The sequence below is a fragment of the Microtus ochrogaster genome, unplaced genomic scaffold (genome assembly GCF_000317375.1).
Source record: "Microtus ochrogaster isolate Prairie Vole_2 unplaced genomic scaffold, MicOch1.0 UNK119, whole genome shotgun sequence".
Classification (NCBI taxonomy): domain Eukaryota; kingdom Metazoa; phylum Chordata; class Mammalia; order Rodentia; family Cricetidae; genus Microtus; species Microtus ochrogaster.
In genome coordinates this window covers 697,048-708,332 of record NW_004949217.1, presented here as the reverse complement: position 1 = coordinate 708,332, position 11,285 = coordinate 697,048, and the positions used below count along the sequence as shown (strand labels likewise).

The following is an 11,285-nucleotide window of genomic DNA, read 5'->3' as shown; positions in this document are numbered from 1 at the left end:
TGGCATTGTATACCAGGGTCGAAGTTCCTGAAGAGAGCCCAGGAAAGGTCATTGGTTAAAGCGTAGCCCAGTTACAGCAGATGCCAGTACTATGGGATGGTTACCAAGAACAGCAGCACCAGAGGAGTGCAGCCAGCTGAAGCCTAGAAGACAGGCTGTATAGGATAGAGCTAGAGAAGTAACCCAAGCCCTGTGGAGGAGCCCAGAAGATCATGAGTTAATCCCAGACATTGGACATTGAGTTATTTGGTTAGAGTTTGCTTTTACTTTATTCAGATTATGACTATGCCCTGTTTCCTCCCTCTTGAAGTGAGGAATTCTTTAATTATTATTTTTTTTCAGGAGCCCACAACTGAGAGACTCAGGATTTTAAAAGAGACTGGATTTTTAAGAGTCTGAATTTTAAAGACTGTGGATTTTAAAAATTGGGAATGTTTATATTGTAATGTTGATACAAGCTAGTGTTATCTGACAGGAAACTTCAATTGAGAAAATTCCATCTTTCAAAGGTCAAGCTAACAGGCATTTTCTTAATTAGTAATTGATGGGGGACGACTCAGTCCACTGAGCGTGGTGCTATCCTTGGGCTGGTGGTCCTGGATTCTCTAAGAATGCTCACAGGCCCACTTATACTGATCACCTGGGTGGGTAGAAGACACCTGGGCAGGTAGAGGACACCTGAGATACCTTGCCTGTAGCCATGCAACAAGGCAGGGTGGGTACTATGGTGATGAGCAAGTGCATGATGGAGAGATGTATGGAAAGAGAAGCAGAATGACTTCTTCATAGTGCACTATGAAGAGAGGCAGAACTGGAGAAGCAAGGGTGGTGAGGAACAACCTGATGTGAGTAGTCTGCCCCTGAGGCCACAGAGATGCCTGGACCCATTCTGCCACCAACAGCCATTTCTGGGTCCATGGCCATGCAGCAACAGCAGTCTGGGTAGATGTCTGTGGCCCTTTTTACCAGCAAAGGCCTTAGGGACATTCCTGGTCTGGGCTATTGCCTGAGGCCATGGTGAAGTCTGAGGGCTGTGTAGAGCTGGCCTCACCCCTTGCTGGCTGCAGCTCCAGGTAGAGGTGGCCCTGTCTCCCTAGTAAGAGAGGGAGGACTGGGGCTTGAGGGCATGGTTGTGGGAGAGGTGACACCTTACCAGCTGCAATACTTGAGAGAGCAGGCCTCAAACCTCTCCTGGGCAGGACAGTAGATCTGGTCGTGATAAGCTGTCTGAGGGTGTGAACTCCAGAGAGCTGGCCCCAACCCATGTCAACCTTCAGTGCTATGGGCACCAGGTAACTGCAACACTCAACCTGCTCCAAGCTGCTAAAGGCCTGTAGAAGAGCTAGTTCCACCCCTCGTTGGCTACAACACTCAGGAGAGTACTAGGTCCTCTTCCCTCACCAGGGCAGTGGTAGAGTGTTGGCCCTGGTGGTATGGGTTTGGGAGAGCTCACCCAATAGCTTAAGTGGTGGAGAGTTGATCCTGTCCCTTGTCAACTACCACAGGCAGGACAGTTAGTCCTGTTCTTACCTGGGCAAAGCAGGACAGCTGGTCCTGGTTGAATGGATGTAGGAGAGCAGGCTGGCTAACTGCCTCAACTGCCACCCAGATCAAACTCCAGGTCTTTGGACTGGCTCACCTCAGCATCTACCCCGCCTAAGAACTGCTAGAGCATGGGAAGGGGCTCATCCTGCAGACCCAAAGCTGTGGGATCTCCATGACACTGGGCAACAACAGGATATCTGACAGGAGTCTCACTTAGAATTTAGTATTGATAGTGGAGCAGAAGCCAGAGACCTCAAACTAAACCAATGATTCATCACAATGAACATTTGCAAGTAATGCTATTTGGGCAAAGCTAACACTCTTTGAGCGAAATGGTAGACTGGGTAACACATCATAACACACTGCAGTTTCCAAGGCAAGATAATTTTTAATTTTTTTATGGTTTTTACCTTTTGTTTTCTTTTGAGGGGGATTTTGCAAGGGATGAGGGCATAAATGGAGGGATGGGGAGATGAGTGAGATTGGATTGCATGATATTCAATTCACAACAAATCAGTAAAAAGCTAAAAATAAAAAAGAACACTGGCTGAGCAAGCCTCAATGAGCAAGACAGTAAGCAGCACTCCTCTGTGGCCTCTTTATCCTTCCTTCAGGTTCTGTCCTGCTTGAGTTTCTGTCCTGACTCCATGTAATGCTGGACTGTGATGTGGAAAGGGAAGCCAAATAAATAGTTTTCTCCCCAACTTCTTTTGGTCATAGTGTTTCATTACAGAAATACACAATAGAAACTCTAAGTAAGATAATGGCCAACAGAAAACAAACTCAGTGAAGTCATTGGAGGTTTTTTGGTCTCACAATATCATGGGGTTCTCTCTCTCTCTCTCTCTCTCTCTCTCTCTCTCTCTCTCTCTCTCTTTCATTGGAGGATATTTGTATACTGTTTGAATATGTCATTCTGATTGGTTTAATAAAAAGCTTATATGGCCAATAGCTAGGCGGGAGAAAATAGGCAAGTCTTCCAGGGAGAGAGGAACTCTGGGAAGAACAGAGGTGAGAGATGCCAGCAAGACGTGGAGGGAGGCAGACATATATTACGGATGGAAGGTAATGAGCCATGTGTCAGAACGTAGTTTAATGGAAGCAGGTTAATTTACATTATAAGAGCTAGCTGGAAAAAAAAAAAACACCCTAAGCTAAAAGCCAAGCTTTTATGATCAATAATAAGTCTCCGTGTCATTATTGGGAAGCTGGAAGTCCCAAAGAACATCTGACAAGATATATTTGGTGATCCTACTGTTAGGTTGGGAGTGTAGACTCCAGTCCCTGGCATCTATTTCAGCCCTTGGCCTGGTCTGGACTTCAAATCCCAGCAGGCCAGGTCAGGACCACTCCCCAGGGTACTTAAAGAAGAACACGTGGTCTCATTTTCTTCCTCCTGGGGGTCGCGGTCCTGCGGCTTTCTGGTTCCCCCTCAGGGCTACCCGAGAGCGCAGATCTCCCATTAAACCTGGATATTTCTTAATTTGGCTTATTTTGATTTGGCTTGATATGGAATTTTTGCGTCATCAGAGAGCTGGGTTAGGAAATATTCCTAACACCAACATGGAACAGGACTACCCAGACAAGAGAAGTCACATCAGAGAGCTTCACCGCAGGAGCCATCTGGGACTTTCCGTGAGTACTCACTGAAATTGGCTCATGCTCAGGGGGACTCTGGGAAGTGGGCTCAGCACCTTCCCAGAGCTGGAGCAGGTAGATTTGGCAGTCATAAAGCTAGACTCACAGAAAGGAAAACAGCAGTTGCAGCCTAGAACCAGTATGGTAGCCTGCTGGCCCAATCTCAGAGAACTAGAGCCATTCACCAGGGCTATGGGCTAAGCATGTAGCCTAACTGCCAGCTAACTATTTAAGATTTGGTTCAAATGGTTACAGAAGGTTACAGACGTGCATAAATCCAGGTACAGACTGAAAAAAAAATGCTAAACAGTTATACAACGTTTGAAAATTTTGCTAAGGAAAGAAACAGTAGTTACAGACAGTCATAAAAATAGTTTAAAAATAATAAAGTCTTGAGGTACGAGGGAATGAACACAGAACCAGGCCTGAGTCAGTGATATCCACAGGAGCTGGTACAAGGAAGTGGCCTCTGAGGGAACAGGACCAAGCTAGCGGACCTCTGTGGACCTCTGTGGAACAGCAACCTTCTTGGGAGCAGGCCTGAGCAAGCGACCTCCATGAGAGCAGGCCCAGGCCAGTGACCTCCACGAGATGAGGCCCAGACCGGTGACCTCTGCAGGTCAATTCACAATCCCAGAGAACTTAGACTACAAAGAGGACACTATGAGAGACATACTTGGATCTAATCTATACGGGAAGTAGAAAAAGGTAGCATCTTCTGAGTAAATTGGGAGCGTGGGGAGTATGGGACAGGGTAGAAGGAGAGGGGGAGGAAGGGAGGGGAGTAGAGAAATGTATATAGCTCAATAAAAATAATAAAAAAGAAAAAGTCTTTAAAGAGATAATAAATTAATATTAAAAAAAAATAAACCACATAAAGATGGGAAATACACAGGGTGTCTGGATCCTGTATGGTGTTTGGTGACTTTGAATTTTTGAATTTTTAAATTGAACAAAACAATAGCAGCTGCTGAGAGATATTGGATCATGGAAAGGAAGAAAGATGTTGGATCTGGATGGGAGGGAAGGTAGGGAGAAACAGGGAGGAGTAGAGAGACGGGAAATCATAACCAGAATATATTGTATGAAAAGAATAACTTTTCAATAAAAGAAAAGTTTGATATAGTTATTACTTATACCTAACTAGTTCAATTTTAGTTGGACCCATTGCTCAGGTATATTGTAGATCATTATTATGGATGTTTGTGTGAGAATGTTTCTGCATGTTGTTAACAGTGATTTCTTTCAAGTAAGGCATCTATCCAGCCTCAGCAATATAAGTAGGTTACGTTTAGTCAGCTGAAGGCCTGAACAGACAGGGACAGACAGGCTTGTCCTCCACAAGATAGAGCTTTGAAGCATGCAACCACTGTCCAAGTTTTTTATTTTGTATCCTGCATAATAATATTAACTGTTTCCTTAAAATAAAGTGTGTCTTTTTTTCAGGAGAACCTTGAATAATAATATGAGAGACAGTACCAACACACTTGCAAACTATGATGTATGTTCACACTAATTTTCTAGGAGAAAAATTTTATTTCATATAAAAGTAAAATGGCGATGATAATGTAGATAAGTTACAACACAGATGCATGAAGTATAACTTACTTTATGACTTCCATTGTTATACTACCCTTTGCGTAACGTGGGCCATTATTCCTAGCTCCTATATGGTTTTTGTTAATGATTTGACACACAAAAGTACTGTGTATAATGGAATACTACAATCTCAAATCTAATAATTTCTGAAAGTAAACAGGAATGTTTCTCCAGTAAAATTTACCTTTGGCTTGGCTTGTAACTGTGGAAAATGCCTCCTGTGTTAATGAATAGTTTCAGTGAGGAGGCCAAAACACCTGCCAAAACTCCCAGATTAAAAGTGTTCAAAATGTTAATTTGAAGCAATAAAGGAACAAACGCATGCCCTGTGCTAAGTAGTGTTTATGTAAAGTAGGAATTCAAATTACTGAGGCTTAATTATGTTATCTGAGCCTTTGCTATAATTTGGGGTAAGTGTTTGGATAAGGTACTATTAAAAGTAAATACATGGCTTGTCAGTTTTTGAAGAGTAAAATTAATGATTATTTTAAAAATTTGTAAAACACCAATGAGTAGAAAATAGTGCTGATGAGAGCTGATGTGACACACATGAGCCAAAATTGAATAATTGTCCAACTTTAAGTACTTACTATGTGACTAGAAGTTAGTTATTCTAAGTGTTCGCTCTTATGAACTTCCCCTGTGATTAAGCACTGATCAAACTCTTTGCCCAAGTGTCTTTGCTTGCTTAATCCTCATGACATCACTATGAAGTGAATACTCTCATTCATTAATCTATTCCATGGATCTCTGCTAATTCATAAAAAAATGGCTTTTGTTGAAAATTATCTTTGCAGTGAAAAGCCAGATGAATGTTTCATCTTGATTTTATTTATTCTTGGCGGCACTTAGTACTTTTAGTTACTCTTCATGGGGGAAGATAACTTCATTAAAGTTAAATTTAGAAAGAATCTACCTTACATATTTTTATAATAGGAAACTTTGAAAGTACTAATCTTTCATAGTACATAATTATTCAATTATGAAATTATTAGATACTGTTATTTATTCATATATATTTATTTTTATTTATATGGCAAAAGTAGCAATGTTTTCTCATTCCTTGGGTGGTTCATGTCTGAGTTCCTTACAAAGAAGCAGAGAAATATATATATTTTTTGTTTTACAATTATGCATTAGTACAACGGAAGGACAAAATGGTAATAAACAGTGTAGGAGGGTCCTTAACAAAACCTACTTATTAAGATTCCTTTGGGATTCAGTGATTAGAACATTTCTTTCTTCCAGATACAGGGAGGATGTTTCTGGAATGAGGATTTTATGACCCACATCTGGGAAAGATCAACTAGGGCTTATGGCTCTCCTTAGAGGAGAAGAGCAGAAGTGTGAGCGTGGCTTTCCTCCCGTTTTCAGCAAGCTTAGTTATATTTAGGGGTTGCATATCTAGAAGGCAACCGTACACATATATGGTTATAGAGTGTAGATATGCCATTACTTATTTAATCAATGTCTTCTGTTTTGAAATTATATTTGTTTTTAAAAGGCTGTGATTTTTTTGTTACGATTTTCCAAAAGTATATACATATATTTTAACGTCTATAAACATGGTACAAACAAGCCTCTCTTAAAATCCTCCTTGAGTACAGCTTTCCTTGGACTCCTCTTTCCTGCGTCTTGCTTGCCTTGTATACTAAAGCTCCATTTTCCCCTTGTTCTATAGACATTGGTTTTCCAGACACCACTTCTCATAGAGTCATGCCTGTGGCAAGCGTGTGATTCTTTCTGACAGTTTTCTGCACTGGGTATTTTTTTTTTCTTCTATGCTTTTCTTTTCTTCCTTCTTTTATTTATTTATTTATTTTGTTTTGTTTTTGACAAAAGTTCATTATGTAGCTCAGAATGGTCTCAAACTCTTGATCTTCCAGTCTCTGCCCTTCTTGGGTGTGGGAATTTCAGGCATATGTTGCCATGTCCGACCCTCGTTTCTGCTCTATCAAGTTTCCACTCTTCAATCAAACCCCAAGTCAACATCATTTATTTTGTATTTTTTTTTGTTTTTTTCGAGACAGGGTTTCTCTGTGGTTTTGGAGCCTGTCCTGGAACTAGCTCTGTAGCCCAGGCTGGTCTCCAACTCACAGAGATCCGCCTACCTCTGCCTCCCGAGTGCTGGGATTAAAGGCGCGTGCCACCACCGCCCGGCTTTATTTTGTATTTTTAATATTGGATCCATTACACATATCTTTTAGTAAGCTATATGTTGGTGCTTGACAAGTCACTCAGAATTTCTCTGGCTTAAAACATAAAATAATTATGTGGGCTAGAAGTTGGGTTCAACTTAGTTTAGATCGCCATGTGATTATCATCATGTGAAGGCTTCGTATGTGTGTGGAGGGAGGAGTAAATGCTGAAGGTCCTGTTTTAGTATACTAGTTTCCTATACTGCTAAAAACAAATTACCCCAAATTCAGGGGCTTGAAGCACTGCAAATTTATTATCTCATAATTCTACAAGTCAGATGTCTAGTGTCTAGATTACTTAGCTGATTCCTCTGTTCTGGGTTTCATAAGACCAAATGAAATGAGTTGTCCAGCTGGCTCTTACAGAGAAAGGCTTTAAGAATAATATGCTGCCAAGCAGGTTCAGAATGTTCATAGAGTTTAATTAGTTCCTAAGACTGATGTCCTTTCTTCTGCATTGACAGTCATATTTGGGATTGTCATTAGCATTGTGAGCAATCTTTGTTCTGTAGTTGTTGTATGTACATTTCAACGTTTTAGCCTACTTCAATTATTGAATTAGTCTTAAGCTTGGAATGGCTCTGAATTTCCATTCTGCTGATCCAACTCATTCTGCCTTTGAGTGAAACACACCAGTTGTAAAAGAAAGCACAGCAACATCAGATTAGAGAGTTAAAGACTTACAGACACAACTGAGATCTGTAACTTGCTACTTAGTGCCCGTTTTCTAGTTTTTCATACAAAATGACACACACACACATATGTGTACCTGTCCCATTCTTTGGTATTCAAGTTAGACTAAGAAGTTAAACCCATAGAAACTAAGGTAAATAAAACAAAAATATAAGAAACAAACAGGACTAGAATTGTAAAAGCATAGCTGTCCTGAGAATGAAAACAAGTAAGGTTGGGTCTCATGTTGGATGAATTAAGGCCATAAGGAGTAGATAGGACTCTGTTCTCAGACGCCCTTTCGATTTTTACACCTGTTTTCTAGCTTCTAATTTTTGTTCAGCTGCACCCTTCTCTCTCACAATCATCACCTTGCTGAAAACACCATCAAAGACAGATGCAGAGATATGTTTTGTAAGTGATTCCAAATGCAGGTAAGTTAGAATAAAAATTAACCATGACCGGCTGTCACAGATGGCATTGAGACTGGTTTTTCTATCACTAGAGAGAGGAAAAGTAGATGAGAAGATCTTGTTTTATGTTGCATGTGTATAGCAGCTTTAGAAGAATGAGTGTTTAGGAGAGAAATAACTGACATTAAAATTTAAGTAAAAATAGAAAAGTTTTAGGAGTATTGGTATTTATATATTTACAGTTAGTATATTGATTTATGTCTAGTCTTTGTTTGAACATTTGTGATTATGTTGAAAATGGTTATGTTCCCAAATATGTGTGAATGTGTGTGCAAAATACTTTATTTTGCTTTGATTTTTTTGTCATTTATTTATATAGTATAACTATTTCCCAGATCTTGTGTTATTACTACTCACACACAAAAGAAAAAAGTTGTATAAAGTAGCAGATGTTAGTTTACTTGATTGTAAATGTGCTTATTGCATATCATACATAATCATAATTGAGTTATACATAAATATACATATGGTTTTTACTTTTTAATTATGTTTCAGTAGATCTAAAAACAAGACAAATGTTGAATGACTACATTGTATTATATAGATACAGAATTCACTTGGTTTTTGCTTTAATGGTGGAGACTTGGGTTATTTATAATATTAATGGATATTGATTTGATGAATATCTATTCTTTAGTAAGTTTGGTACTATATTTTAGATTTTACTTTTTTATAGTTCCTTAAAGTATATACTACGTAAGTCAAATGTAACTACTTTTAAGGTTTTTCAATTTTTCTAAGTTATTGTCAAGTTGTTTAATGAAGAATTATATCACGTTGCCACTTGGATTTTGTTGCACCTGTTTTAGTTGTGGTGTCGGATTGAACTACACTGTTCTGATATTTGTTTTGTTTTATTTTGTTTTATGGTGATATAGAGTGCAAAGGGAATTTAGTGGATAGGGAGTTTAGGAAGATCTCAGAGGAGTTGAGGGAGAGGAAAGAATGTGATCAAAATATACTGTCTAAATTTTTAATAAACAGACAATAATAAATAGTCCTGAACATAAGATCTTAGTTGAAATTTTAAATATACCTCCACGAAGGAAAATCTGAACTTGTACTTTCTCTAAACTCAACCTTTGTTTTATGAAATATAGTTCATGAAATGTAGCCCCTTTCTTCTTGAAAGATCTATTCATTAAGAAGTAATTTAATAGCTTCTTTTGTTTGACACTTAGATTTATATTCCAACATAGAACATTACCCGATTAATCTTTTCTGATGTTGCAGTTACCTTCTTCTGTTTTGTTTTGTTTTTACAGAATACTGCATATGGTTTCTCTGTTCTTACTATCTACAACTGCAGTTTATGTCTTGTCTAAAATACGTAATATTCTCTGGGACCACATCCTAGTATTAGAACGGCTCAAAAATCCTAAACACTGTGATTAATGATCTGAATTCAGAAACTCCTTAGAAGCAGAAGTATTAGCATAGATATTGAGGACAAGACTCAGAATATAGAGATATCCAACTTGGTATCACAGATCTGGTTTTGCTCTGTATTAACTAGGATGACCATCTCTTGTCATCTTTCCCCACATCTATTGAAAAGACATATTAGAAATCAAATCATCTCATGTTGTTGTATGGAGTAAGTTAATTTCTACATGTCAGTAACTTGACCTATGGCAAACACTCAGAGTGCTGGTTGATATTATTGATCTGTAAAGCAAATATGTTAGTGTGGTGGTTTGAAAGAAAATGACCCCCAAAGGAATGACATGATTAGGAGGTATGGCCTTGTTGGTGGAAGTGTGTCACTGTGGGGGTGGGTTTTGAAGTCTCTTTTTCTCATGCCTTCCTCAGTGTGACTGTTAGGTAACCTCTGTTACTTGCATGATATAGCACTCTCAGCTCCAGCACCACATCTGCCTGCAGGCTGTCACGCTCTTCTTCATGATCATAAGGGCTGAACTTGAAACTGTAAGCAAGTTACCCTCAATTAAATGTTTCTTTATGAGTTGCTGTGGTCATAGTGTCTCTTCACAGCAATACTAAACCCTAGCTAAGACAGTTAGTTTTAGTTTTTCTTCTTTAGAAATTTTTCATTATCTAAATTTTCATTTTCTGAAGAAAATTTAAAAATCTGGCTCTTACCCAACCTTGTTCCTTCATATTTGTTTTCACGTGTTATTGGGATATTCATTTTGATGATAAACTTTCCACTCCATGTACCAAATGTAAAGTGGAACCCTATTAAGTACTAATAAAGCATGTTTTTTTTTAAATTACATATTTGACTACAATAAAAATTAGTTTACTAAAATTAATATTAAGTTTATTGCAACCATATTATTTAGCAGCACAACACAAATCATGATGTGGTACAAATTTATAAAAACAAAGTCACCTTGCATTTGTTTGTCCAATTAAAATACATTGTCATCATCTTTTGAAACTCTCCATGGGGGTATTTATCTCAATACTCTTTAATACTAAAATCGATGGATGCTCATTTCCCTTATATAAATGGCATAATTATGTTCACACAATTTATACATATCATTTTATTTATTTCCTATTTAGATTACTTAGGATATCTAATACAATGTAAATATTATGTAGCTAGGTATTATAGTGCATTTTAGTGAGTAATGGTAAAAATACTTGTAAATTCTAAATACAAATTCAGTTTCTTTCCAAATATTTTGATTCTTGGTAACTTGAGTCTATGGATTTGCAACCTTTGGTTAGGGCTGGATGGACCTAGTTATTTTCATAAGTGCCTATTTGTAGAGAGATAAAGAAGACTTAAGCCATTTCTCCAGCTGTTTAGAAGGATCATTATAAGAAGTCATTAAAGGAGAAAGCAAGCTCCACAGGAGCTTGAGCAGATAGAGCATAGGGACATTGGCCAACAGGACTGAGCCAGCAACCTGGGCCAGAGCAGACCTAAGACAGCGAACTCCACAGGAACAGTTACAGGTGAGCAACTGCTGATCGAGTGAGCCAGAGACCGCTGAGAGTCTGGGACCTTCCAGAGAGTAGATCTAAGCCAGGACTTCTGTGGGTCTGAACATGAGTCTAGGACCTCTGAGGAACTAGGCCTGAGCCAGGACCTCTGCCAGTCTGGATGTGAATCTGGGACCTCCAAGGGAGTAGGCAGGAACCAGAGATCTCTGTGGGTCCAGGCCTACCTCAGAGGGAGTAGGCC

At 38.9% G+C, this 11,285-nt stretch overlaps 1 pseudogene; it reads right to left on the bottom strand.

Annotated features, from left to right (window-relative positions):
• The window catches only part of LOC106144457, a 19,993-nt pseudogene extending 18,728 nt beyond the window's left edge, over nt 1-1,265 (bottom strand).
• Nucleotides 1,266-11,285: the final 10,020 nt, after the last annotated feature.